This window comes from Lynx rufus, unplaced genomic scaffold, assembly GCF_022079265.1.
Source record: "Lynx rufus isolate CCGP_SWC_20201006 ecotype Redwood Valley unplaced genomic scaffold, mLynRuf1.p SCAF_7, whole genome shotgun sequence".
Lineage (NCBI taxonomy): Eukaryota > Metazoa > Chordata > Mammalia > Carnivora > Felidae > Lynx > Lynx rufus.
Window position 1 is genome coordinate 110,896,875 of NW_025814889.1, and position 27,599 is coordinate 110,924,473.

The window sequence follows — 27,599 nt, forward strand, 5'->3', positions numbered from 1 at the left end:
GTAGAGTGTGAGTGGGGACACAAAATCTGAAGCAGGCTCCAGGCTCTGAGCTGTCAGCACAGACCCTGATGCGAGGCTCAAACCCACGAACCATAAGATCATGACCTGAGCCAAAGTCGGTCACTTAACCAATGGAGCCACCCAGGCACCCCTAAAATTAATTTTTAAGAACAAAATTATTGGGTCCAAATATATTAGTATTTTTTAATAATGTATTTTTGTATGTTTTTCAAAATGGTTGTACTATGATGAATAGGGCTAACTGGGCTAACTGTATGTAACACTAAAGTAGAAATTTCCCTGGGAGGGGTGTGATAGAAAAAAAATTAATCTTGTCTGAGGTTACACACCAACTGGAATTTAGAGTTTAATGCCCAGACCCAGAATACTATGTTCCCCCAAAACTTTAAAACAATTTCAAAAACATGCCTTGTGCTTGATTGGCAAATGTATCATTTATTTATTTATACTGTACCTTACTACAGAAAATATTTCGAGATAGCTAAATGCTTCTATAACAATGACTCAGAACAGACTTGACAAAGCTGAGTGGAATATACACCAAGTTTCTTTCCAAGAGAAAGAGAGTGGAGGAAGCAAAAGCCACTTAAAAAGTCCTTTAATTCCAATTTCCATGTGGAGCTTGAAGCTCCTTAAAGCTGAGATATAGGCAGATTAGTCTCCTGGCATTAACTTTTATATCCCTTTTGGAAAGCAGCTTGGCAACTACACTGTGAGCTTTAAAAATGTGCCCACTCTAATTCACTAATGTCACTTCTAAGAAGCCTAAAAAAATAAATTGTAAAATGAAAATAATACATTTCATGCATTAAATGTTCACCACAGTATTGTTTATAATAGTCAAACCTGGAAACAACCTAAATTTTCATTCAAAAAGGAAATACTAGATAAATAGAATTATATCTACTTGTTAGGCTAGCAATTTGGATATTAAAGTATGGTTATTAATCCTTACAAAAATCAATATAATGTTAAGTGAAGAGGCAGAATATAAAATACCATGTGTGACTATCATTATGTTAAAAGAGAAAAAGATCATGGTTTAAATTAAAAAATGAAGTAAAATAGACCAAAAGTTCAGTTACTATACTAATATGAGGGGAACTATGTATACATTTTATATTCATTTTTGTTTACTAAAACTTTATTATGGCTTGTATTACTTCCAAATAAATTACATCAGAAATAATTAAGCCTCTATATCTGAAAAATCTCATTTTTATATTCTGAAATAATATTAAGAAACAGGAAAAATTGCTGTCAAGAAGTTACCATCTGGTAAGTGTTTGCCATGTTCTATGAGCCATATCAACCCTCAGAGTATGTGAAGTTCTGCAATGGGAGGCCTTCTGAGATTAAAGAGAACAGGCTTATGAGGAGGAGAGATAATGGAAGCTTACAGGGTTTGAGAATTTGGGAAAAGCCAACAGCCTAAAGCTGAAAATCAAAATGGGGCACAACTTAAGCAATCTTATATAAGGAGGCCTTAAGGAACCAAGAAGATTCCACATGTATGGAACCAGTGACTGTCAGAGGGGATGTGCATACCATAACCTGTGGTCGTTTGTTCTAAAATTCCACTCCTGCAAAATATAAACAGTCATTGAAATCTGTCTCTACACTCTCTTATAGATGAGGAATAGGGGAGCACCTGGGTGATTTCAGTCAGTTAAGCATCTGACTTTGGCTCAGGTGGTGATCTGATGGTTCAGGGGTTCAAGCCCACATTGGGCTCTGATGTTAGTGCAGAGCCAGCTTCAAATCCTCTGCCTGCCCCCCCCCTCAAAAATAAGTAAACATTTAGATGAGGAATAGAAACAAATAGAAACATAGTAGGTGCTGGCCCTACCAACCTAGAATGAAATCACACAGGATTCTTCTTGAATGTGGCAAGAGAGTTCTCATTTTTTTTAACCTTCTATTTTTCAAAACTTGTGTTTAGTGCTTTATCTATGCTAGCTTACTTAATTTTTTTAATGTTTATTAACTTGGGGGAGAGAGAGAGACAGAGAGAGAGACAGAGTTGGAGTGGGGGAGGGGCAGAGAGCGAGGGAGACAGAATCTGAAGCAGGCTCCAGGCTCTGAGCGGTCAGCACAGAGCCTGATACGGGGCTCAAACTCACAGACTGTGAGATCATGACCAGAGTTGAAGTTGGACGCTTAACCGACTGACCCACCCAGGGGCCCCTATGCTAGTTTATTTAATTCATGCAAAACTCTATGAGGTAGGTGATATCATTCTCATTTTACAGAGGAGGAAACTGGATCCCAGAGAAGTCACATGTTTTGCATAGGGGCACACACCTGGTGGTAGAATTAGGATTTGAACCCAGGTCTACAAAGGCCAAGTACTTCCTATTATTTTTAGTGGGTCTAAGAGTGAAATGACCCAGTAGCTTAAATCCAATGAATTGTTATCACACTTCCACCCCAGGGCATAGGGCAGAAAAGATGAACTTCTGTACTTCATTTTCTCTCGAAAGCAATTAAGTTATCCACAACCTGTTAACTTATAAGTGATAGTATAAAAGACTATATTCACCCGACTACAGTCAGGATAATTGGAATGTGTCTAGGTCCAGAGTCAGACCTACATTTAAGATAATATTAATACTGCTAATGGCATCTGTAGAGAAAATCTTAGATGTTGCCTCCGGTCTTGCGAAATTCAGAGATACATTGATTCATGTTGACAAAAGTGCATGTTTCCAGAGCTCATCTGTCCAAATTCAGTCCAAACCAACCCAAACCAAACAGAGTAAACCAAACCAGAACAAAATGACTCTTACAAACAGCTGATCACCTTGCGTAATTATGATTTTATGCATGTAGAGTTTATGGTCAAGCAATGAAACAATTACTGACTATTTACATATAGTTGTATTGATGCAGAAGGAAAAGATTACATACCAGGTACATGTGCTTGTGAATATGTAAGTTCCGTATATTCATTCTATTTGTTACTTTGCACTGTGTCTTTATTATAGATTTTGAAGTTGAGTGATCACCTTTTCCTAAAATTATACCTATTTCATAATCAATTTCTGCTTCACTCCAAAAGACTTATTTCAACCTCACAATATTTATTGCCCTTGGCTCTTACATTTTTCTAATTGAAAGTCATGCCTTATTGAAGTCATGCATTTTTAAAATGCTAACTTAGTAAACCCTTGTTATAGGTAGATCCACTGAATATTTTCACTGTTAAAAATAGCAAATCTTTAACCAGATGCCTGGTGTTTGGTAGAAGATTCAGTTTATGTGCTTAGTAGAAAGAGGCCAGCTCATCTTGAAGTAGGAAATTTGAATCGACCTAAGAGTTGGTCAGCTCTCTGAAAGCAACAAAATCTAATAAGATCTTGATTAGAGCAATTTAGGTCACTCTTTTATTGCTGAAAGGTAATCACCTTTAGTAGACTTACTATATAGTAAAACAGCTGAGAAAGCCTCTCTTTCTGCCTTAAGACCACAACAGCTGACTTCCTTCAAATGTCATCATCACACCTGAAACTACTTTAGAGCCATTTTTAGTTTTAATTGAAATGTGTGACAGGAAAGAATTTAGAAGAGGGGAAAAAAGTTCTTATTAAGCTTCTCAGTTGAAATCTTAAGGTTCTACTGCACACTGAGGATCCTTATAACCTCCCCTAATTTTTTGTCATTCTCCTTCCCTCTGCGGGTTCCACTGCTCACTCTCAAAGCCCCTCTCTTTTTGAGCATGGTAAATATTACCCTTAGGTGTTCCTGCCTAGCCCCTGTTTAAATGGCCGTTGCTTTTCCCAAGTCCTCAGAGCTGGATTCATTGATTCTTTTTTTTTTTTTAATGTATTTATTTTAATGTTTATTTTTGAGAGAGCGTGGGGGAAGGGCAGAGAGAGAGGAAGACAGAGAATCTGAAGCAGGCTCCACACTGTCAGAGCAGAGCCCAAAATGGGATGCGAACTGACAAACCATGAGATCATGACCTGAGCCTAAGTCAGTGCTCAACCAACTGAGCCACCCAGGTATCCCTGAATTCATTGATTCTTTATTTTTTAAATTTTTTATTGTTTATTTATTTTTGAGAGACAGAAACAGAGCACAAGTGGGGCAGGAGCAGAGAGAGAGGGAGACACAGAATCCGAAGCAGGCTCCAGGCTCTGAGCTGTCAGCACAAAGCTTGATGCAGGGCTCGAACTCACGAACCGCAAGACCATGACCCTAGCCGAAGTCGGCGCTCAACTGACTGAGCCACCCAGGCACCCCTGGATTCATTGATTCTTAATCCCATTTCCTAAGACTACTCTGACTCAACAGAAAATATCCCTGTATCACTTAACACTGTACTTTTGCCAGTCTTTGGGATTAAAAAAAATAAGTTACCAAGAAGCCAATTTGAAAAGCATCTATGTTGTATGTGTCAAAATATATGACATTCTGAAAAAGGCAAAACTATGGAAACAGTGAAAAGAAGATCAGTGGTCACCAGGGGTGCAGAAGAGGAGGGGTGAATAAGCAGAGCACAGATTTTTAGGGCAGTGAGTATAACCTGTGTGATACCAAGATGATGGATATATGTGATTACACACTTGTCCAAACTTATAGAATGTACAATACCAAGCATGAACCATAATGTAAACTATGGACCTTGGGTAATTATGATATGTCAATGTTGATTCATCATTTGTAACAGATATAACACTCTGGTAGATACTGATAAGAATGAGGCTATGTATATGTGGAGACAGGGGTATATGGGAAATCTCTGTATCTAAAATTGTTCTAAACAATAAAATCTTTTTTTTTGAGAGAGAGAGAGAGAGGGAGAGAGACAGAGAGTGCACACTTGTATGGGGAAGGAGGAGGGAGAGAGAGAGAGAATCTTAGGCAGGCTTTGTGCCCAGTGTGGAGCCTGATGTGGGGCTTGATCTCACGACAAAGAGATCATGACCTGAGCTGAAATCAAGAGTCAGACATTTAACTGACTGAGCCACCCAGGCACCCCAACAATAAAATTTTTATTTATTTATTTATTAGCATTTATTTATTTTTTGAGAGGCGGAGAGAGACAGTATGAGCGTGGAAAGGACAGAGAGAGAGGGAGACACAGAATCCGAAGCAGGCTCCAGGCTTTCAGCTGTCAGCACAGAGCCTGACACAGGGCTCGAACTCACGAACAGTGAAATCATGACCTGAGCTGAAGTCAGACACTTAACTGACTGAGCCACCCAGGTGCCCCAATGAAATCTTAATAAAAGCCAAAAAAAAATTTTTTAAGGGTCACCCTTTCAGAACCTAAATGTAAGGATTCAGGCAGAATTTTTGACCTCCTCTGCTTCTACCTGTATTATCCACATTGCTTTGAGTCATGGTTCCTATTTCTTACTCTTCCATTGGTTTTGTCTATAGGAGTAGGCTTCTCTCTTACAATCTACTATGCTTGATGTAGCCCAGAGACTTGCTGAAGCCCTGACCTTTGGGATTTATATGCCATCGTATCAACTACAAACCATTTATAGCAGAAGCCTTCTTGTCTTCACCATTTCTCCAGTGGTATTGGGAGCAAGATGGAGTCCTAAACACTTCTGATTGTTTACTCCTTAAACCATAGATTCAATGCTTTCACTGTAAGTTAGTTTATGGGCTGTTTTGCTATTCCAATTATGCAACCACTTTTGATTCCTGAAATGGATTATAGCCTCCTATATTAGATTTCCATCAAAAAAAATGTTCGGGGGCGCCTGGGTGGCGCAGTCGGTTAAGCGTCCGACTTCAGCCAGGTCGCGATCTCGCGGTCCGTGAGTTTGAGCCCCGCGTCGGGCTCTGGGCTGATGGCTCAGAGCCTGGAGCCTGTTTCCGATTCTGTGTCTCCCTCTCTCTCTGCCCCTCCCCCGTTCATGCTCTGTCTCTCTCTGTCCCAAAAATAAATAAACGTTGAAAAAAAAAATTAAAAAAAAAAATGTTCGTACAAGGCCCCTTGTGTGTGGACTAGACTTATTGCATATTCAATGTTCAATCAACTAGTCTCTGTCTGGAAATCAGCACGTTCCTCACTCAAAAATGAGGAGGGGCTGGAGAGTTCCTGGGTTAGAAGGCTCTGTGGAAGCAAAGACCTATCTAATTAAGGTAGGTTTCTAAACATAAAACAGACCTTAAGATGGGTCTGGACTGTGTATTATTTTGCCTATGAATTGTTTTCACCCTTGATTCTGTCTAGATCTCAGAGTCCAGTCATTCCCAAAAGACATCCAGATTTTATTTATTTTATAACGGATTGCATTCAAGAATAAAGGAAATTAACAGACTTGCCTAATGTGGGTGTAGTTAAGGAAAGTGTGGATGCGTGGGAGGCAATGAAATACAAATGACTACTTATTTACTCATTCATAGATTTATTCATTCAAGAAGTGTTTATTGAGTGCCTTCTTTGAACCAGGGAAAGTACAATATGCCCTGGCTACACAGTTAATAAAAAAGACATGGCCCATCTCTTCATGGAATTTCCAGTTTGCTGAGAGAAGCAGATAATAAATGAGAAAACTAACATTGGAGGAGGTCTTTGTGAGCATGTGACTGCAAGTTAACCCGCAAGCTGGACCCAGGGAATTGGAGGCTCCTGACCCTCTCCCCTGTCTTTGGAATGTATGTTCTGCCCACCATTCCCCCAGTGGAAGACGTTTTCAGGGATCCAGAGAGCAATGTGTTGTTGAGACCATCTGGGTGGCGTACATGACTAAACCTACTTAAGTCCTCTATATAAACTTCCAAGGTTATGGCAGGTCGGTGCAGAGATCTAATGGTCTTGTGAACGCCCAATACAAGCCTCATATGTAAATTCCCTTGTTTACTAAAAGTGCCACCTACCCAGTCTGGAGTGGTCTGCCTCTTCTGTGTCTCATTGCCCTTCATACATAGGGGCCAGTTTCAGATTTCACCAGGGAAGCTCCTGAGGTTTTGAAAGAACACGTAGCAAGTAAATATGCTAAGTCTGCATTTTTTATGACTAACATAAGAGATTATTTTTTAAATTGACTTTATTGGGGTATAATTAATATTCAATAAAATACATCCATTTTAATTCTATGGTTTGATGAGTTTTGATAATGGCCAGTCTAATCAAAGTATAGAGTATTTTCATAATTCCAGAAAGTTCCCTTGAACTCTCTGTAGTCAGTACTTTCTTCCTCAATCCCAAGCACTGCAAACAACCACTTACTTGCTTTCTATTAGTTCAGATTAGTTTTGCCTGTTTTAGAATTTTATGTGAATGAAAACTTCTATTCATTGTTTCTGGCTTCTTTTACTCAGCATGATATTTTTGAGATTTATCCATGTATTTGCATGGATCAGTAATTTGTTCCTTTGTGTTGCTGAATAATAAACTATTTTAGGTATATACTATAATTTATTTATCTAATTGCCTGTTAATTAGTATTTCAATTATTTTCAATTTCCAAAGCTGCTATGACTGTTTTTATACAAACCTTTGTGTGGGTCTATGTTTTCTTTTCTCTTAATATATAAGAGTGAAATTGCTGAACCATATGATAGGAGTATGCTTCACAACTGACAAACTATTTTCCAAAGTGGCTATACCATTCTGCACGCCCACCAGCAATATGTGAGAGTTGGCTCAGTTGTTCCACATCCTTATTGGCACTTGGTAATGCCTTCTTTTTAATGTTAGCCATTCTAGTAAGTGTGGAGTATCCTATTAGGTTTTGATTTGAATTTTTCTGATGACAAATGATATGAAGAACATTTCTTGTGCTAGTTGGCCATTTATATCTTTTATGGGGAGAATATTTAAAATTTTTGACCACTTTTAATTAGTTGTTTGCTTCTTTATTATTGATTTGTGAGAAGTTCTTTTTTTAATGCTTATTTATTTTGAGAGAGTAAGAGAGCATGTGTGTATAAGCAGGGGAGGGGCAGAGAGAGAAGGAGAGAGAGAATCTTAAGCAGGCTCTGCACTGTCAGTGAAGAGCCTGACGTGGGGCTTGATCTCACAAACCATGAGATCATGACCTGACCCAAAACCAAGAGTCAGAGACTTAACTGACTGAGCCACCCAGGTGCCCCTGAATTGTAAGAAGTTCTTTAAACAATTTGGATATAAGTCATTTGTTATACACATATATTGCAAGTATCCCCCCTGCCCTGAGTTATTAGTGTATTTTTACTTATGTTAATTCTTTCATGAGAAAGACTATGAAAAATTATATGCCAACAAACTGGGCAGTCTGGAAGAAATGGATAAATTCCTAGAGACTCACGCATTACCAAAACTGAAACAGGAAGAAATAGAAAATTTGAACAGGCCCATAACCAGCAGAGAAATTGAATCAGTTATTAAAAATCTCCCAACAAATAAGAGTCCTGGGCCAGATGGCTTCCCAGGGGAATTCTACCAGACATATAAAGAAGAGTTAATACCTATTCTTAACCAACTGTTCTAAAAAACATCCCGTATTTTAAATGATGAGCAGCTATTCTAGGAGTAGGAGTATCTGTTGTCTCTGCTATTCTTTTTGTAGTTTGCATGTGGTTGTGTTAGTAGCAACACTCTCAATTTGTAATTTATTTGCTGGAATCTTTTTAAGCCAATTGTCCATTTTGTAAAGTTAGGTTAACTAAATGTAAATAATTTAATCTGCAAATCCGGTAAACCTATTTAAACTACAAAAGCTGGAAGTGAGCAAGTGAATGAAGGACTGTGTTGCAGAATTCCCTCCCATCCTTTCATAGGATCCCCTGCTTATGAACTTGACATCAGGTTACCTGACAAACATAGCAAGTGATGATACGATTTCAAATGTATGTTACAAATTAGTTAACCCTAACTTCTTAATTGTTTCAACTAAAAGTAAGTGTAAGTATAAATTGTTATTTTTTCCCTATACATCAGTGGATCACCCTGGCAGCCTTTAATGTAAGCATCTCCCTCCTTTTGGGAGACCAATGGTTTAGGTGGTATTGCTACCAAGTACACACCAGTGCATTTGATTTCTCTGTCAGCTAGCATATTTCACACAAGAATTAAATAAAAAATAAAAATAAAATTAAACAACATCCTCTGTTCCATAGCAACCTGTCCTAGCAAACTGAATCATAATATATGCTATTGGTCATAAAATAAGAATGAATTTGTGCTATGAAACTTGAAATCAACCACAAGAAAAAATTTCAAAAGGTAACAAATACTTGGAGACTAAAGAACACACTACTAAAGAATGAGGGCTAACCAAGAAGTTAAAGAGGAAATTTAAAAGTTCATGGAAGCCAATGAAAATGATTAACACCACAACCCAAAACCTCTGGGATGCAGGAAAGGCAGTCATAAGAGTTTCGAAAGTATATAGCAATCCAGGCCTTCCTAAAGAAGGAAGAAAGGTCTCAGATATACAACCTAACCTTACACCTTAAAGAGCTGGAAAAATAACAGCAAATAAAACCCAAAACCAGTAGAATACAGGAAATAATAAAGATTAGAGCAGAAATTAATGCTATTGAAACCAAAAAAACAGTAGAATAGATCAATGAAACCAGAAGCCGGTTCTTTGAATTAACAAAATTGATAAACTACTAGCCAGTTTGATCAATAAGAAAAAGGAAAGGACCCAAATAAATAAAATCAAGTATGAAAGAGGAGAGATCACAACCAACACAGCAGAAATAAAAACAATAATAGAATATTATGAGCAATTATACGCCAATAAAATGGGCAATCTGGAAGAAATGGACAAATTCCTAGAAACATATAAACTACCAAAACTGAAACAGGAAGAAATAGAAAATTTGAGCAGACCCATAACCAGTAAAGAAATAGAATTAGTAATCAAAAATCTGCCAAAAAACAAGAGTCCAGGGCCAGATGGTTTTCCAGGGGAATTCTACCAAACATTTAAGGAAGAGTTAACACCTATTCTCTTGAAGCTGTTCCAAAAAATAGAAATGGAAGGAAAACTTCCAAACTCTTTCTATGAAGCCAGCATTACCTTGATTCCAAAATCAGAGACCCCACTAAAAAGGAGAACTAAAGACCAGTTTCCTTGATGAACATGGATGCAAAAATCCTCAGCAAGGTATTAGCCAACTGGCTCCAACAATACATTAAAAAAATTATTCACCACAACCAAGTGGGATTTTTACCTGGGATGCAGGGCTGGTTGATATCTGAAAACAATCAATGTGATTCATCATATCAATAAAAGAAAGGACAAGAACCACATGATCCTCTCAATAAATGCAGAGAAAGCATTTGACAAGATACAGCAATGTTTCTTGATAACCCTCAAGAAAGTAGGGATAGAAGAATCATACCCCAAGATCATAAAAGCCATATTCAAATGACCCAATGCTAATATCATTCTCAATGGGGAAAAACTGAGAGCTTTCCCCCTAAGGTCAGGAACAAGACAGGGATGTTCACTTTCGCCACTGTTATTTAACATAGTATTAGAAGTCCTAGCCCCTGCAATCAGATAACACAAAGAAATAAAAGGCATCCATTGGTCAGGAGGAGGTCAAACTTCTCACTCTTTGCAGATGACATGATACTCTATATGGAAAACCCAAAAGATTCCACCAAAAAAACTGCTAGAACTGATTCATGAATTCAGCAAAGCTGCAGGATATAAAATCAATACACAGAAATTGGTTGCATTCCTATACACCAATAATGAAGCAACAGAAAGAGAAATCAAGGAATCAATCCCATTTACAATTGCACCAAAAACCATAAAATACTTAGGAATAAATTTAACCAAAGAGGTGAAAAATCTATACACTAAAAACTATAGAAAGCTTATGAAAGAAATTGAAGAAGACACCAAAAAATGGAAAAATATTCCATGCACCTGGATAGGAAGAACAAATATTGTTAAAATGTCAATAACACCCAAAGCAATCTACATATTCAATGAAATCCCTATTAAAATAATACCAGCATTCTTCACAGGGCTAGAACAAATAATCCTAAAATTGTATGGAACCAGAAAAGACCACGAACAGCCACAGCAATCTTGAAAAAGAAAACCAAAGCTGGAGGCATCACAATCCCAGACCTCAAGCTATACTACAAAGCTGTAATCATCAAGATAGTATGGTACTGGCACAAAAACAGACACTCAGATCAATGGAACAGAATAGAGAACACAGAAATGGATCCACAAACGTATGGCCAACTAATCTTTGACAAAGCAGGAAAGAATATCCAATGGAATCAAGACAGTCCCTTCAGCAAGTGGTGCTGGGAAAACTGGACAGTGACTTGCAGAAGAATGAACCTGGACCACTTTCTTACACCAGACACAAAAATAAACTCAAAATGGATGCAAGACCTCAATGTAAGACAGGAAGCCATCAAAATCCTCGAGGAGAAAGCAGGCAAAAAATCTTTGATCTTGGCTGCAGCAACTTCTTACTCAACACATCTCTGGAGGCAAGGGAAACAAAAGCAAAGATGACCTATTGGGAGCTCATCAAAATAAAAAGCTTCTGGACAGCGAAGGAAACAATCTGCAAAACTAAACGGCAACCAACAGAATGGGAGAAGATATTTGCAAACGACATATCAGATAAAGGGTTAGTATCCAAAATCTATAAAGAACTTCTCAAACTCAAAACCCAAAAAACAAATGATCCAGTGAAGAAATGGGCCAAAGACATGAATAGACACTTCTCCAAAGACATCCAGATGGCCAACCGACACATGAAAAATGCTCCACATCACTCATCACCAGGGAAATACAAATCAAAAACACAATGAGATACCCCCTCACACCTGTCAGAATGGCTAACATTAACAACTCAGGCAACAACAGATGTTGGCGAGGATGCAGAGAAAGAAGATCTTTCTTGCATTGTTGGTGGGAATGCAAACTGGTGCAGCCACTCTGGAAAACAGTGTGGAGGTTCCTCAGAAAATTAAAAATAGAACTACCCTGTGACCCAGCAATTACGCTACTAGGTATTTATCTGAAGGATACAGGTATGCTGTTTTGAAGGGGGCACACACACCCCAAGGTCTATAGCAGCACTATCAACAATAGCCAAAGTATGGAAAGAGTCCAAATGTCCATTGATGGATGAATGGATAAAGAAGATGAGGTGTATATATCTATATCTATATCTATATCTATATCTATATCTATATCTATATCTATATCTATCTCTCTCTATATATATGTGTATATATATATATATATATATATATATATATATATGATGTAATATATGATGTAGTATTACTCGGCAATCAAAAGGAATGAAGTCTTGCCATTTGCAACTACATGGATGGAACTAGAGGGTGTTATGCTAAGCAAAATTAGAGAAAGACAAAAATCATATGACTTCACTCATATGAGAACTTTAAGACACATAACAGATGAACTTAAGGGAAGGGAAGCAAAACTAATATAAAAACAGGGAGGAGGACAAAACATAAGAGACTCTTAAATATGGAGAACAAACAGAGGGTTACTGGAGGGGTGGTGGGATGGGGGATGGGCTAAATGGGTAAGGGGCATTAAAGAATCTACTCCTGAAATCATTGTTGCACTATATGCTAACTAATTTGGATGTAAATTAAAAAGAATGAATTTGGATGCTCTTTGCAATCTTATAAGTTTGGGAATAACAAAGTAAAACATGTGTTACTGAGGTCACACAAAAGTTCAGTGCCTTGTGATTCCACAAAATATTTTACTGGGAAACTTTGATAAAGCACAAACTTGTTTAAATGTGTCCAATAGTATCCTAAGTATTTCTGAGTTGTGTGTGTGTATGTATGTATGTATGTGTGTATGTATGTTTGTATATATGTATATATATCCTCCTGTCCCATTCCACCTTTGTGTTGTTGTATACATTTTTTGTGTGGTAAAAAATTCAAAGCGATTTATGGTATGGTTCCTGGTTTCATTGTCCTTCCCATCTTCATGGGAAGCTGAGAGGTTTGTGAGTGAGGTAACTATAGAACGTCAGTAGAGAGAATATAGTTAGTGTCCAAACAGTTTCTCATTCTTACATAAAAACTAAAGACAAAATCCTCCTAAGTATGCCTAGGGAGGAGTTTAGGATGAAAATACCATGGTTAGAAGCACATGGGCCCTTGTTAACTAAATTCTATTTAGAATATCTCTGCTCTTATATTGGAGGATTGTGTTTTGTTCTAATGCAGAAGGATATTCCATGCATGTGACAATACAGAACATGAGTACTATGTGAGGTCAGGGAAAGAAGAGATGATTATGGATCAAAATGAACCATGGAAATAGAGGAGAGATGCTAAACAATGCTAATTCACCTCATGCCCTACCTTTCTTATTTGAACTGGATCTTTTTTGATGTTGAGCAATCTTCTGATTAATTTGTTGTTGATTTTCTAGAATAGGGGTTGGCAAGCTATGGCCCAAAGACCAAATGCAGCATGCCCCATGTTCTTGTAGGTCCTCGAGCTAAGAAAAATACTAATTCATGTTTGTGAAAGTAATTTGAGGTTGAAATTTCAATTTCTATAAATAAAGTTTTACTGGAACACAGCCACACTCATTTGTCTACATGCTGTCTATGGATACTTTCACACCACAACTGCAGAAGTGAGTAGTTGTAACAGAGACTCTGTGGTACACCAAACCTAAAACATTTATTATCTGGGCTTCTACATACAAAGTTAGCTATTTATATTTTCGATAGTTGCCTGACCTTTCTTTCTGGCTTAAACAAATGTTATTTTCTTGGAAGAGACGGGAGGAGAACTCATATTTATGGGATATTTATTTGCTAAGGTATTTCACCTAGTCTTAATAACAACATGATTAGGTAGACATCAACACTGCATTTCATAGATGAAGGGACTAATCTATGAACTAATTCAGAGATTTTAAGCAATTTAAAAGATTTTGTGTGGGTAGTTGATTTTGGACCCAGGCCTCAAATACGGGGTTTATTATGTTATTATGTTATTATTCCCCTTTGTGCAAGAAGGTAGAATTGTTATGCCAGTTCAAAAGCAAAGAGGAAAAGAATTGCAGGATTGTTGGGAGTCAGCCATTTAGCAAGTAGCTGGTCACCAATATTGGAATGTGGTATACCACCAAATGTCTCAGAAAGACGGACTCTGACCCTATGGCAGGAAGGTAGCCTTGGGCAATTTTCATTAGTAAATGGATACTTTCCCTATGGACTCTTTGTCCTAAGGATGAAAACTCTTACCAATAAGACCAAAGTAATTTATAAGAAAGTATCTTTCTATACTAAATGAGTAAATCTTTATTGTGTGAAAGAATATGGACCTTAAACTGTATTCAGCAAATCTTTCTGATTTTCCAATAGGCGATTAAAGTACCTCAATGTAAGAGTCACTCTCTGTTGTCTTTTTTAATACCTGCAGGTAGTATAGTAGCAGCTGCAGCAGTGCGAATCTGTTGGAACAAATTATATTTCTCAATGATTGATCTCCAAAGGCATGTTTCCTAGTCTTTGAAAATTCACTGAAAATTTTATAGTGCTCTAAATGAAGGGAGTTAAAACACAAAGAATGAGGATTATATCTTTATGTGGTGGCTGAACCAAACTGCACTATAGCTTAAGCATTCATTTTAACTATCTCTCTCTGATTGATCCAAATCATCACAGCCAAATAGATATTCAGACAAATGAACTAATACTTTAGTTTCTAAAAATAAATGTTGGCCATATTGTAACCTATTCAGTTTTTGCAAGTTGATATGCTCCAAGTTTCATTTGGAAGAAATAAAATGTCTTTCTGTATTGCTGTCAATAGAATCCTTATCCCCACTATTATTTTTTTAAAATTGTTTTTAGGTCAACTTTGTTACTATATTATTTTTCCTCCCCAGAAAAAAAAGTGCACAGCTTATTATCTTGTCTGTATTTGCTTATTCCTGTTCTGCTCTTATGCCTCCATACATAAAACCCAAGTGCTCCATCACCCCTATACCTTAGGAAGCTAACTATGATGGAAACAGCTCCACTGATAAAAGGGCTGGGGTACATCTGGAATCCAGGACAAAGGCCACGAATCCAGAGACAGTAAGAGGAGGTTGCTCAAGGTCAGGTGTTAACAGATGGCAGAGTGGACACTGAAGATGGAATTTCGAAGGAAGCTGTAATAAAGATAGGTCTTCTCTTTCATTTACTAACATCTAAAGAAGCCAAACTGAAAGAACAGACAAATAAAACAATAAAAAGCCAACACTAAGGGAATATTTTAATAATTGTTCTCTCAACATGGTAAAATTTCCTCTGTCCATTAAAATGGTAATTATAAGTCCATGCTCAATAGACCAGCAGACTGAATTGGAAAACGTGTATGAGATGGTGTAGGTGAAAAGAGTAGAGTTTAAAATAGAGTTACCGGATAACGAGAATGCTGTTACCTGGGCAATTTAGCCTGAGAGACTCACAGAGAGAGAGAAAGAAAGAAGTAGGGGTTTGGAGAGGATTGATAGACAGACAGGAAAGATTGAAAACCAGGTCTCAAAAGACAGGAGAAAGGACAGCTCCAGTAAAGTGGAAATCAGAAACTAATATCAAAACACTCACAGTACTGGGAGCAGAACAAACAATAAACACTTTCAACAAAAAAGCTATGAATGAATAAATATTTTTTACTTTTATGAAGGCTGGGAGGTATGCCCACACAATTTCATTATGCTGTAACCAGTCTTTTTTTTTTTTTTTTTCTCATCATCATTTTACTAGTTGGGAAGATAGATGAATAAAATATTTTAAATTACTTAGAAAGTTTTATCTCAGATACAAACACTATCCTTCACATCTTACCTTAGTAGATATGGAATTTGAGAGATGATATTTGAGTCATTTCAGATTCTGTGATTGCAGTTGTTCAATGAAAAACAAAATTGCACCATTAGGAATGGAAAATCGCAGCTATTTAAAAAAGTGAAAAACACGGATTCCAAAGAATAAGACATTTGCTACTCTGATTTTTTTAAATGTAGAAAGTTGCCATCAGCCCTGTTAAAATTTACAAAGCTTAAATTTTGTTTTTGTACTTTACCATGCTTTTGTAATTAACTATGCAATGTGACAATTGAAAATAAAAATACCTATATTTAAGGAATAGAATATTTTAGGGATATTACCACTCTTTGAATACAAATTAGAGTGTGGTTTCTCATCATAAAATATCATCTGCATTGCAAGTAAATCAAAGTATTGATTATTATTAGGATAAACTGTAGAAATAAGAGTTTTATTGATTTTTAAAAGATAGCATATTAATGCGTCTTTTTACATGTAGCTGTGCAGGAGAATTTTTCAATACTGTTATTATTAGTCATATTGATAGTGCCTGTGGATGTCAAAGATTTGCAGATATTTCATAAGTAGACACCATAGTGTGAGAAAATGGCAGACCTCTTGGGAAGACTTACGCAGTTTCTACCTCTCCCCAATTTCATCTTTCAGGAGGATCATTGACACTTATACATAATAGAAGTGTTTTCTATTGGGCAAATTTGTGTGTATATCTAGTGTATACCTAGTAATATGTGTATACCTAGTAATAGGCATATCTAGTAGGGAAGGTTGTGTAGTGGGCTTGGGTAGTGAGAGAAAAACATCTGTTTTAGCTTAGACTCATTTATAGTGGACAGCTTTAAGAGAAAGACAGAATGGAGTTGCCCAATCATTTTGTTAGCTCTGACACAAACTTTTAAAACTCTTCATATTGTCTCTTGCCTTTCTCAGTATTTGTCTTAAGAACATGTATCACAAAATGACACGTATACTTATTACTGTGTTGTTTTAGGGTTACATGCTAGTCTCACATTATAGACTTTTATGATTTAATAGCATTGTTTACGATTTAGTAAAGAAGCATTTTAGGAAAATATACCTTCAAATAACAATGTTCTTATAAAGTCATTTTTGATACAATACTTACCAGATTATGTTAGATTTACATTTTTTTCTTCACCTGGATAAGCTCGATAGCAGTGGTAATCAAATCTTCAATTGCTTTTGTCTTTGCTTTTGTTTCTGATTTTAATTTTTTTAAATTACATTTACATACTGCTTAAAAAGTCAGATAGGTCTACAAGGAGTAACCTGCTCTCTTTTTAGGTTCCTCTGCTTCCCACCATGCCTGTTTTTATGTACCCCGAAATCTATAAATAACATCCGTAAATTAACACTTGTAGGCTTTTCAGTTGTAGGCAATTCCTGATATGAAGGATGAGAAGTAGGTCTCTTTTATCCTCATTCCACTTCCAACTGCCCCCTGCCCCACAACACACACATCCTATGTCTCTTCCTATCCCCTCAATATAGCTAATTAGGGTAAGGCAAGTCTGTGGTGCCTACATTGTTATTACCATGTAAACACCTTCACAGATAAGCTATATTGTATATTATGATTACATTTCTTTCTGGTACAACTTCTATTTTCCATGGATTTAGTTATTGTCACATTTCTAATTATTTACTTTCCCTTGTGTCTCTTGCCATATGACCTCCAAGAATCATTCAAACTGATCAACAGAGCAGGTATTTTGTTAATATTTTCTTAGACACATCTATTGTAGAGGTTTCTGTTCTCTTGCTCAAATCAGAGTGGTGGCTCTCCCTGTCTGCTACAAAACTGCCATCCTGGGATATTTTCCCATCACATTGGATATTCAAATGGCCTTTTTCCTTATTCTGTTCCGTTTCCTTGGTCCCACATCTTCTTTTTACTTGGTTTACTTTCTGGGTTTATATCTGGATATAAAACAATCAAATCAGCCAAAAGAAAACTGATCCAAGTTTGAGATATTTTAAGTGTTTAATAATAATCTGTCTTTGAAATCAGTCTTTAAAATGATTACTAGATTTACCATACATTAATTTGGTTAATGTGAGTTACCCATACACTGCAGATTCTGTTTCTCATGCTCTGATTGCTGGTTCTAGGTTAATGGCAGAAATTTTCCTTTTTTTTCATCTTTATTTTGCAGTTCATCTTTTAAATTTCCTAGCCCCTTTTCAGTGATTCTTACAACCACTCCTGCAGTTCTAAGGTTCCCAGAGTTATTTTCCTGGTCTCTTTCTCTCTCTCTCTCTCTTTTTTTTTTTTTTTTTTTTGAGAGAGAAAGTGAATGTATACGTGGGTGCACGAGTGGGGGAGGGGCAGAGAGAGAGGAAAAGAGAGAATCCCAAGCAGGCTCCTCACTGTCAGCACAGAATCAAACTCTGGGCCAGGGGCGAACCCATGAACTGCAAGATCATGACCTGAGCTGAAATCAAGAGTTGGACGCTTAACTGACTGAGCCACCCAAGCGCCCCTCCTTGTCTCTTAAATTCCCTCTAGGAGTATAAAAATAAACCCACCCTAAACATAAAGCCCAAGCTTCTTAACAATTACATGATATTTATTTTTTATTTTCTTTATATCTTCAAGTAGCTTCCAAATTTGGGCTCTTCTTTCTTTATGACATCTACAGAGACTTACTCCTCCTTTGTTTTTCTTTTTGTCCCTCAGTAGTGTGTGGAAGAATACATTTTGAGACAGAAACTTGGTAATGGATTACTAGAAATAGCCTGATTCATATTCATATTAAAGATTAAATGTACAGAATTGACAATTACTTGCAATATTACTTCTCTTCAAGTATGGTCCCTTAGTCCATGTAGATGACCAGGCTAGTCAAACCTGGGTGACTGAGTTAATCATTCTGTGGGCTGTTTGTTGTTGCTATTGTTGTTTTCTCTAAACATAAGGACACATAAAGGAATAAGCTTGGCTGGGTGGGAATCATCTTTTTTTTTTTTTTTTTTTATTTACATCCAAATTAGTTAGCATATAGTGCAACATTGTGTGGGAATCATCTTAAACACACATTTAACTATTACTGTTTTTAATAGAATCTTTACTTTCAGAGGTAACTACTGTGAGTACTGGTTAAGTATTGTTAAATATTGTAGGCTTAAACAAAGAATTAAGAATTTTAGATGGTGTGATGGAGGCAACCAAATAAGAAAGCCAGCATTTTTTTGTGTATCTTTTTATGTATCGCCCATTGTAGTAGAAACTTTCTTACACTGCACTTACTAGAATGGAAACTATGTGGACAGGAATTTTGTTTTGTTAACTACTATATTTTAAGTGCTCTACACAGTGCCTGACACAGTGGGTTCTGAATGAAAAAATGTTTAATCCTGATAATAACCTGTTATGTGATGTTATCAAAAAGCTTAAGTTGTGTGCTTTGATTTTCATAGCTAATAGTAATAATTAACAGGTATGATTCAAATTCACATCGATATGACTCAAGTTTATGCTTGTAAAAAATCTTAAACTGGATTTAGCTGAAAAGTCTTCCTTGCTTAGATTCTTGTCTTTTACATATTAATCATAAAACATGTGGAAATGTTGAAGGTGTACAAAAAAACTGAAAAAATAAACAAAAGAAGGGTCCTTTATGTAACTTCACATACTTTTCTTCATTAGTTTCCATTAGGATTCTATCTTTTGCCATGTTTTGACATAGAACTTAACGCTTATTTTAAAATTTTCTCTAAACACAATCTACCCTATTTTCTTTTTGTGAATCTTAGGAGAGTTGCCAAAGGGTGTGGTTTTCAGTGGTTAGGTTTTCAGAAATCATTCAAGTTGTTTACTCCAGCTTTCATTGTAATTAAACAATGATTTGCTTTAGACATTATCACTTGGCAAGCGCTATAGAAAACACTATATCTACATCTGATAAAATGCAAAATTAAAAAAAATCTATCACTTATTTCAGAAATTCCTGATACAGCTTGTGTCAGTAGCTTAAATAAGCTCAAATGTATGAGTACCTATAAATCCATTCCTCTTGGTATTTAATGTAATGAACAGAGCCTATTACCCTAAAGGAAATCCTAATTAAAACTCTGTTCCTAGTTTAGTTTTGTTTTTTTCAATCACAGAAATTTCACTTTTGAAAGAAGCGCAGCGATATCCTATAAAAAGCAACGGACGTGGCAAAGCTGACCTATATCTGAGTCATAGCTTGACCAATTCAACAGCTATGGGAACTTGAGCAAGTCCCTCAATTTCTCAGAGCCTAAATTGATCCATATGTGAAATGTGGATGACAATTCATGACTGTCCCTTGGGGCTTTTGTGAGCATTAGATGAGAGAAAAAATATATTAAAACTACTTTCTATTGTAAAACATTAAACAAATGTCTTTGACGAGTAGTAGTAGCAGTATAATTACATTTGGATTCAGGGCAGCTTTCTTGGTGAGCTGTCCCTAAGGTTATGAATGATACAGCTTCACACTTCCACTGTGATCAACAACAGTCTGTTCCCCTCTTTCTCTGTCTCATCTTTTCTTTCCTGCCTTCCTTTGAAAACAGATTTGAGACTTGTTGCAAGTAAAATATGTCCATTATGACTAACAAAACAGAAATGGAAGGAAGTTTAAATAATGAAAACTGAATTCTAAGTAAATTCTGAGAGTTAATATGGATAACACTAAAACCAAGAATAAACTTTGGATTGTAGAACTCGATGTGAGTAGTACAATAACTGCTGCTTATTAGGATAATGCAGCAGCACTGACAGTTTCTGGGAATTCTAATTCATCTAAGAAAAATGCACTCTACTCATGTAACTGTGCCTTCACACATTCAATTAAAATATATTGGGGCATCTGGGTGGCTCGGTCAGTTAAGTGTCTGCCTCTTGATTCTGGCTCAGGTCATGATCACATGGTTGTGAAACAGAGCCATGTCAGGCTTCAGGCTGGGTGCAGAGCCTTATTAAGATTCTCTCTCTCTCTCTCTCTCTCTCTCTCTCTCTCTCTCTCTCCCTTTACCCTTTCCCTGCTCATGAGAGTGTATATGCACTCTTTCTTTCTCTCAAACTAAATTATGTGGATAAATACACACACACACACACACATATATATATATATATATATATATATATATATATATATATACACACACACACATATATAAAACACTTAGGATGTTTTATACAATGTTCTAGTTAACAGTGAGAAGGAAAATGGACATGCTTTGACATCAAGTCAATTTGGGTAAGAAATACAGAAATGAATAAAATGCAACTTGTAATTAAAAAATATATTCTTTTCTTTAATATGATTATTCATTTATTTTGAGAAAGAGGGCTGACAGTGCAGAGCCCGCTGTGGGGCTTGATCTCAGGAATCGTGAAATCATGACCTGAACTTAATCAAGAACTGAACGCTTAACTGACTGAGCCACCCAGGTGCCCCTAAAAATATATATTCTTATAAGTTCTAATAAATAATATGAAAGAGAAGCCCTGGATTATGTGAGCGGGAGTAAAGGAGTAACCTATTTTACTTTGTGGAGGGGTTCAAGAACATGTTCTTCAAGGAAATATTTGGGTGTATTTTAAACATTTATAATTTTCTTAAAAGTTAATAATTTTTAATGTTCATTGACTAATTCATCCATTCACTCAACTAATACTTGAAGATTGTCTCTATAAGTATAAAAATAAAAATAATAGACAACTTTTAGAGAGCAGTTATGAATCATGCATTGTTGTAAGAACTTTTTATATATATAGGCTTCTTTCATTTTTGTAATATTTCTATGAGGCAGAAAATATTATTATACTCATTTTACAGATGAAGAAACTGAGAAACAATAAATAACTTGCCTAACTAGGGTCAGCAGTTTGGAAGTGATAATGAAAGAATTCCATTCCATAGTCTGACTCACACTATATACCTCTAAGCACTAACTTGTTACCTTACTGAGCTCAACAATGAAGACCCAGAAATATGGGGAAATAACAAAAAAAGAGCTAATGTAGTGTTCTCAGTCCTAAAGTAAAGGAATGCAGATGGAGCTGTGGCAATACAGGAAAAAAAAAACAAAAAAACAAAAAAACAAAAACTACCTCCAAGCAAAAAAAAGAGCATGCTTCTCAGTGAAGTATTTGACTTAAGCCTTGAAGTGTGAGAAGAGTTAGCCTAAAGTCTATTTGCTATTCTAGAATGAATAAAATGGTAAGTTCTCTGAAATTTTGGAAGCTGAAAAAGGTGAAGGAGGGGGAAAAAATCTGCAGGCCTACCACTGTAAAAATGGGTGACTGCTTTGAGGGAACTACACAATATTTGAGTGTGGTTCTCATTGTAGGAAGGGGTTAAAATTGAGCATGGGAAGATGGGTCAGGGACAGATCATAAAGGAACTTCCGATCCAGGCTAAGGAATTTGTGCTTTATCTTGGATGCTATGCAGGAAGCTATTTCGAGAAAGGTACTGTTAGTAAATTTGAGTTTTAGGATGATCACACTAGCAGCAGAAGATAGGAAGAGGCTGGGCAACCAGTTAGGAGGAAGCTGTTGGCAATAATTGAATTACAAAATGATAAGAGCCCCAAACAAGGCTGTGGAAGTTAAGAGGAAGATATGGATTAAAAACCTACTTATAAGATGAAATGCAAAGGACCTGGTGAACCATTTGGATGTGAGTTTGAATAACAGAGCTGTAGTTTAGGATAGGTTTCCAGATTTCTGATCTGAGAGACTGAGCATGTAATTATGCTGTTCACCACATTATAGAAATCAAGAACTAGATATATCTTAGAGAAAAGGTAATGCATTTAAATCTGGACATCTCTGTGAGATGGCAGATATCCTGTAGGCAGTTGAATATGTGGATCTGGAGCTGAGGAATGAGTTCTGGGCTGGAACTGTGGATTTGTTACAAAGCCAAGAAAATGGTTAATGAAACTGTATCTAAAAATAAGAAAAGCCACATATTCAGCCCTAGGGAACACTAGCATTTAGGGAGGAGTCAAAGAAAGAAGAAAAGTCTTCATAAAGACTGAGAATGTAACCAGAGAGAAGAAAAGGAGGAGAGAATTTCATAAGAGAGATGTGACCCATAGTGTAAAATGTGTTTTTTGGGGTGCCTGTTTGGTTTACTTGGTTAAGTGTCTAACTCTTGATTTTGGTTCAGAGCATGATCTCATGGTTGTGAGATTGAGCTCCATGTTGGGCTTGACACTTAGTGTGGAGCCTGCTTAAGATTCTCTCCCTCTCCTTATCCCCCTCCTCTGCCTGCATGCATGCCCCCCCCACAGGAGTGAGTACACACTTCTTTCTCTCTCTCTCTCTCTCTCTCTCTCTCTCTCTCTCTCTCTCAAGAAACCAATGTGTTTCAAGGTTAACTTAAAGACAGAAAGTGATCACTGAATTTGGTTATATGCAAGCCATCTTTCACTTATTCACCCAACCAATATTTAATGAGAGATTACCATGTGTCAAGTACAATGCAAGACACTGAGGACATCATATTAGCAAAAGAGATACTTGCGTCTGTGTTCACGATGCTTGGTCTAATGGTGAGTATTTATCAAGTAATCTCTGAAGTAACTATCCAGAATCAAGAGGCATCAGCTTGGATAGTGGGAATTGCAAGAGGAGAGGTCTCTGGTGAAAGCCATCTTTGAATTGGCTTTCACACAAGCTGGTCTAGAGAGTGCAAAATAATTTGTGATGGTTCAAGTTCAAGTAAGACTTTTTCTGCCATCTCTTTTCCTCTTTCCTATCAATGCCTTCCTTCTTACATCCAGGAACAATGTGAGAAAGAAGAGGGATTGAAGCAGGTGTTAGCTGGGAGAGAGAATATTTAATAATAAAATAAAATCTGGAATTTTGATTACTATCTTGGACATTCTAACTATTGAATAGAGACTGAGTTTGAGACATAAAACTACAGCACAGCCATCCATGACTTCTACTATGCAGAGAAGCCATGGGATTGGCCAGAGTTTTCCTCAACAGGAGGGGGATAGTACCCCAAATGATTTTGAAAGTTACCCATGGGAGACAAAAAATAAAGTTACCTTTGCTATTATGTCAGGAGTTGTGAACTAGGGAGGGTTGCAGCAAATTGAAGAGTTAAGAGATGAGAAGTGAAAATAAATGGGCAGTTCCTTTTGCAAATATACTTATAAGAAAGTATAGAATGAGAAGGAAGAAGGCTATCGTGAGTTTTCTTTTTTGAGATATTGGAAAAAATATGAGCATATTTGTATGCTGAAGGGAAAATGGACATTGATAGAGAGTGTATAATTCTTGTATGTTTATTAATTCTTGAGTTGTGATTAAACAAAGCTCTTTATCCCTGGATCGGGACTTTTAGCAGCATAATCAAGAAACTGTGTGGTTTCTTTATAAATTACTTTCCTTTCTCAAGTACTCAATTTTATTACTTGTCATTTGCAAGTCAAAGAATTCACCATTTCCTGGTGAAACTGCTTTAATTTAGCAATGACTTGGAACTTATCTTGGAATCTTGTAGGAATGAATAAATGTGTAAGCTCTATGACAAACTGTTTTATTTATTTTAGTGTATAAATTTTATTCACTTCTTCATTCCCAGCAGCTGTAACAGTACCTGATACATAGTATATGCTAAAACATATTTGGTGAGTGAATAACTTATGAGTAGTATCAGAAACCTACAAGATTGGGTAACTAATAGTGAGTGAAAAGTCCCACATTGAAAACAGTAATACTAGGTCACAGCATGTTTGAGTCAATCAGTTTTAAAAATTATAAGTAAGCCTGAAAAAAAGGCTTTACTTGGTTACTGATTTTGTATTTATTAAAAATGAGACTGATGAGTAGGTTCACTTCTGTTTTGCCTTTACCAAAAATTCTGTGAAAAAGTGAGGATGGACAAGTAAAAAGAGAATACATGTGTCTAGTCTATTGTCACTAAACCAGTGGTGGGACCAACAATAAATTCCAAGTTTTCAGATGCAAGGATATATAAAATACATTTCTGGAGCCATAAAATTCTCTTAAATATTTTAAAAGAGAAGTCTATCAACATTCCAAAAGCACTACTCATAGTTCAACCTAAGTAGTACTTCCTTAAGTAGAGAATACTGTTTTAACTCCATTATTTCAGACCTGTCCTTATTCATTCAGTCATATTAGAGTGTTTTTGTTGTTTTGTTGTTGTTGTTGTTGTTTTAATGCACACAATATAACAAAATGAATTTTGTCACAAACTATAGGGATATAGAATTCTGACATTGGAAATTATGGGCTGAATTCAACAAAGAGATCATGATTACAGACTTTTTACTGAATAGTTTCTCCTTTTGCATTTTAAGCATGTCAATAGCACCCTTATTTATCATCGTCAGCTATTTTCAAAACTTAACCACTGGTTTTAACAATAATTATTATTATATTTATAGAAAACTGACAAAGCAGATGCAGTTTGTTACTCACAGTTACAGGTTTTCTATAAATAAAGTGATAATTATCATAGGAAAACTTATATTTTGCATATGAATAAACAGAGAATCGGGTGACACTTCTTTCTTGAGATTAAGGATGTGAAAAGTAGCTGGTTAGGATGTTCAGCTTCTACATTTAACAAGCCTTTCAATAAGACCACCCTAATGTTTCCTGTATGCTAAGCAATAATTAAATAAGAATAAGTAAGACATGTAAGTGACACCTTATTAGTAGGTGCAATTGTTAAATTATTTTCTGTAGCTCTACTTACTTAGATACGGTTTTAAACAGAGATCTATCCTAGGATAGTATCTCTGAAGAAGAGATGTACCTCTTTTAGTCATTTAATTCGTCTTTTGAGGTACACCATTCATAGTCTGGACCTTGTGTATACTAAAGCTAACTTGAAGGAATATCTCAGGATGTGCAGATTATTTAAGCTCATACGTGCTTTGGTTGACATTTTCAAGGTTCTTCCTCTTTCTTCCCCATTGTCTGTTTCCCTCCCTTCTACTGATAATTCCTGAAATCATCTCTCAAATAAACTCTACTAAAATTCTTGCCCCAGGATCTATTTTAAGGAAACAACCTAAGACATAGGTATTCATAATTGGAATTTACATGATAAAATATATAAGGCAAACAGCATTCATATCTATAGGTATCAATTGGAAAGAATAATAATAATGGTGATAAAAATTACTGCCATCTTATTGAATGTTGTCAGGTAATTATGTGCCAATGATAAGTCCAAATAATTTTATGTATTAATGTAATCCTGCCAGCATTTCTCCCTATGAGGTAATTATATTATCATCCTCATTTTATAAATGGAGATACTAAGGCTTAAAGATTCTAAGTCAGTTTACTTTGGTCCCATAACTAGTAATTATTGGAGTCAGGATTTAAAGTCAATACTTTTAATTATCACTCAGGAGAAAGTCCCCCCAAATTGCAAATTTATTTAAAAAATTAGGTCCTCTTAGAGTATATATGTTTATTGTAAAATAGTATTATTTTTATATCTCATTTGTTGTGAACCTTAGCTGGCATTGGTTTGTGTTGCTGAAAGTTTCACGATAAGTAGAAATAAAGATTTTGTTTTATTTAAAAAATAATTGTATATTGACCATGGACAATAGTAACCATTATAAGGAATTCTTCCAAAGCACAAATGAAACTTGAAGCACAGTAGTCACATGAATCATCAACCACATGCAAACTTAACTTTTCTTAAGAAAGAAGGCTTGAGTCCAATAGGTTGAAGCAATAAAGTAATAAATCTTTTGGAAAAGAATCTTATTTCTGGTTTGTTTTAAAAGGAGGAAGTTTTTATTTTCTATAAAAATGAAGCCAATGGTTTATACTAAAATATTCAGGATTAAATTCATATTCGTTAAATAGCAAAAAACCTGGCCTTCTTAGCTGTCATTGGTTTAAAATTAACCAGACAGGATTGTGGAATCATTGGAGGAAATGATGGAAATGGAAATAAAAACAAGTTTTTCAAGATTAAGAAAAATTCCCTAGCTTCTGAAGATTTCATTGTACTTAGTAAATATCTTTGGTACATATTAAAAAATAAATAAAAATCACATGTGTTTATTTTAATAATAGCATCATTATGGTGAAAAAAAAGTACCATTTTGAAGAGCTTAAGCACTAATATCTGGCAAATATTTAACTAAGCTGCTCTTTTCTATACAGTGAGATTACTTTTCCATGACTCTACGTGAATTTTTTTTTCCTTTTCCTTTCCCTCTTTCCTTCTTTCTTCCTTCCTATCTCCCTTCCTTTCTTCTTTTGTATTTTCCTTTCCCCTCCTTCCCTTCCTTCCTTCTTTCCTTTCTTCCTTGGGAAATAAATGACACAGTTTTGTCTTACTTATGGTCAAGCTTAGATATACCCATTTCCCCCAATATACCCAAAGTCAGAGAGAAAACAGAAGACAACTCTTCATTTTCTTTAAGTTCACTGTAATTCTGCAAGTAACTATTGTAAAATATAAAGTCAGTATTTTAAAATTGAAATATGTAGTTTATTTTCTCAGGAAAGGAATAAATATCAGGAAAATAACATACTTAGAAAAAAGAGTACAATGAAATTATCTATATGAAATTTTGCCAACAAATGTCTTATTTAGTGATTATAATTTATTTGCAAAAATAATTTGATCTTCTGTAAAAGGATAGAGCAAATATATCTCTCTAATCTTAAGTAATGGCTCCTTTGTCATATTTGGCTTTGCATTATTATTAGTTATATACATTTTTGTCAACCTAACTAAATTTTGATCTTCTCAGGGGTAGATATCA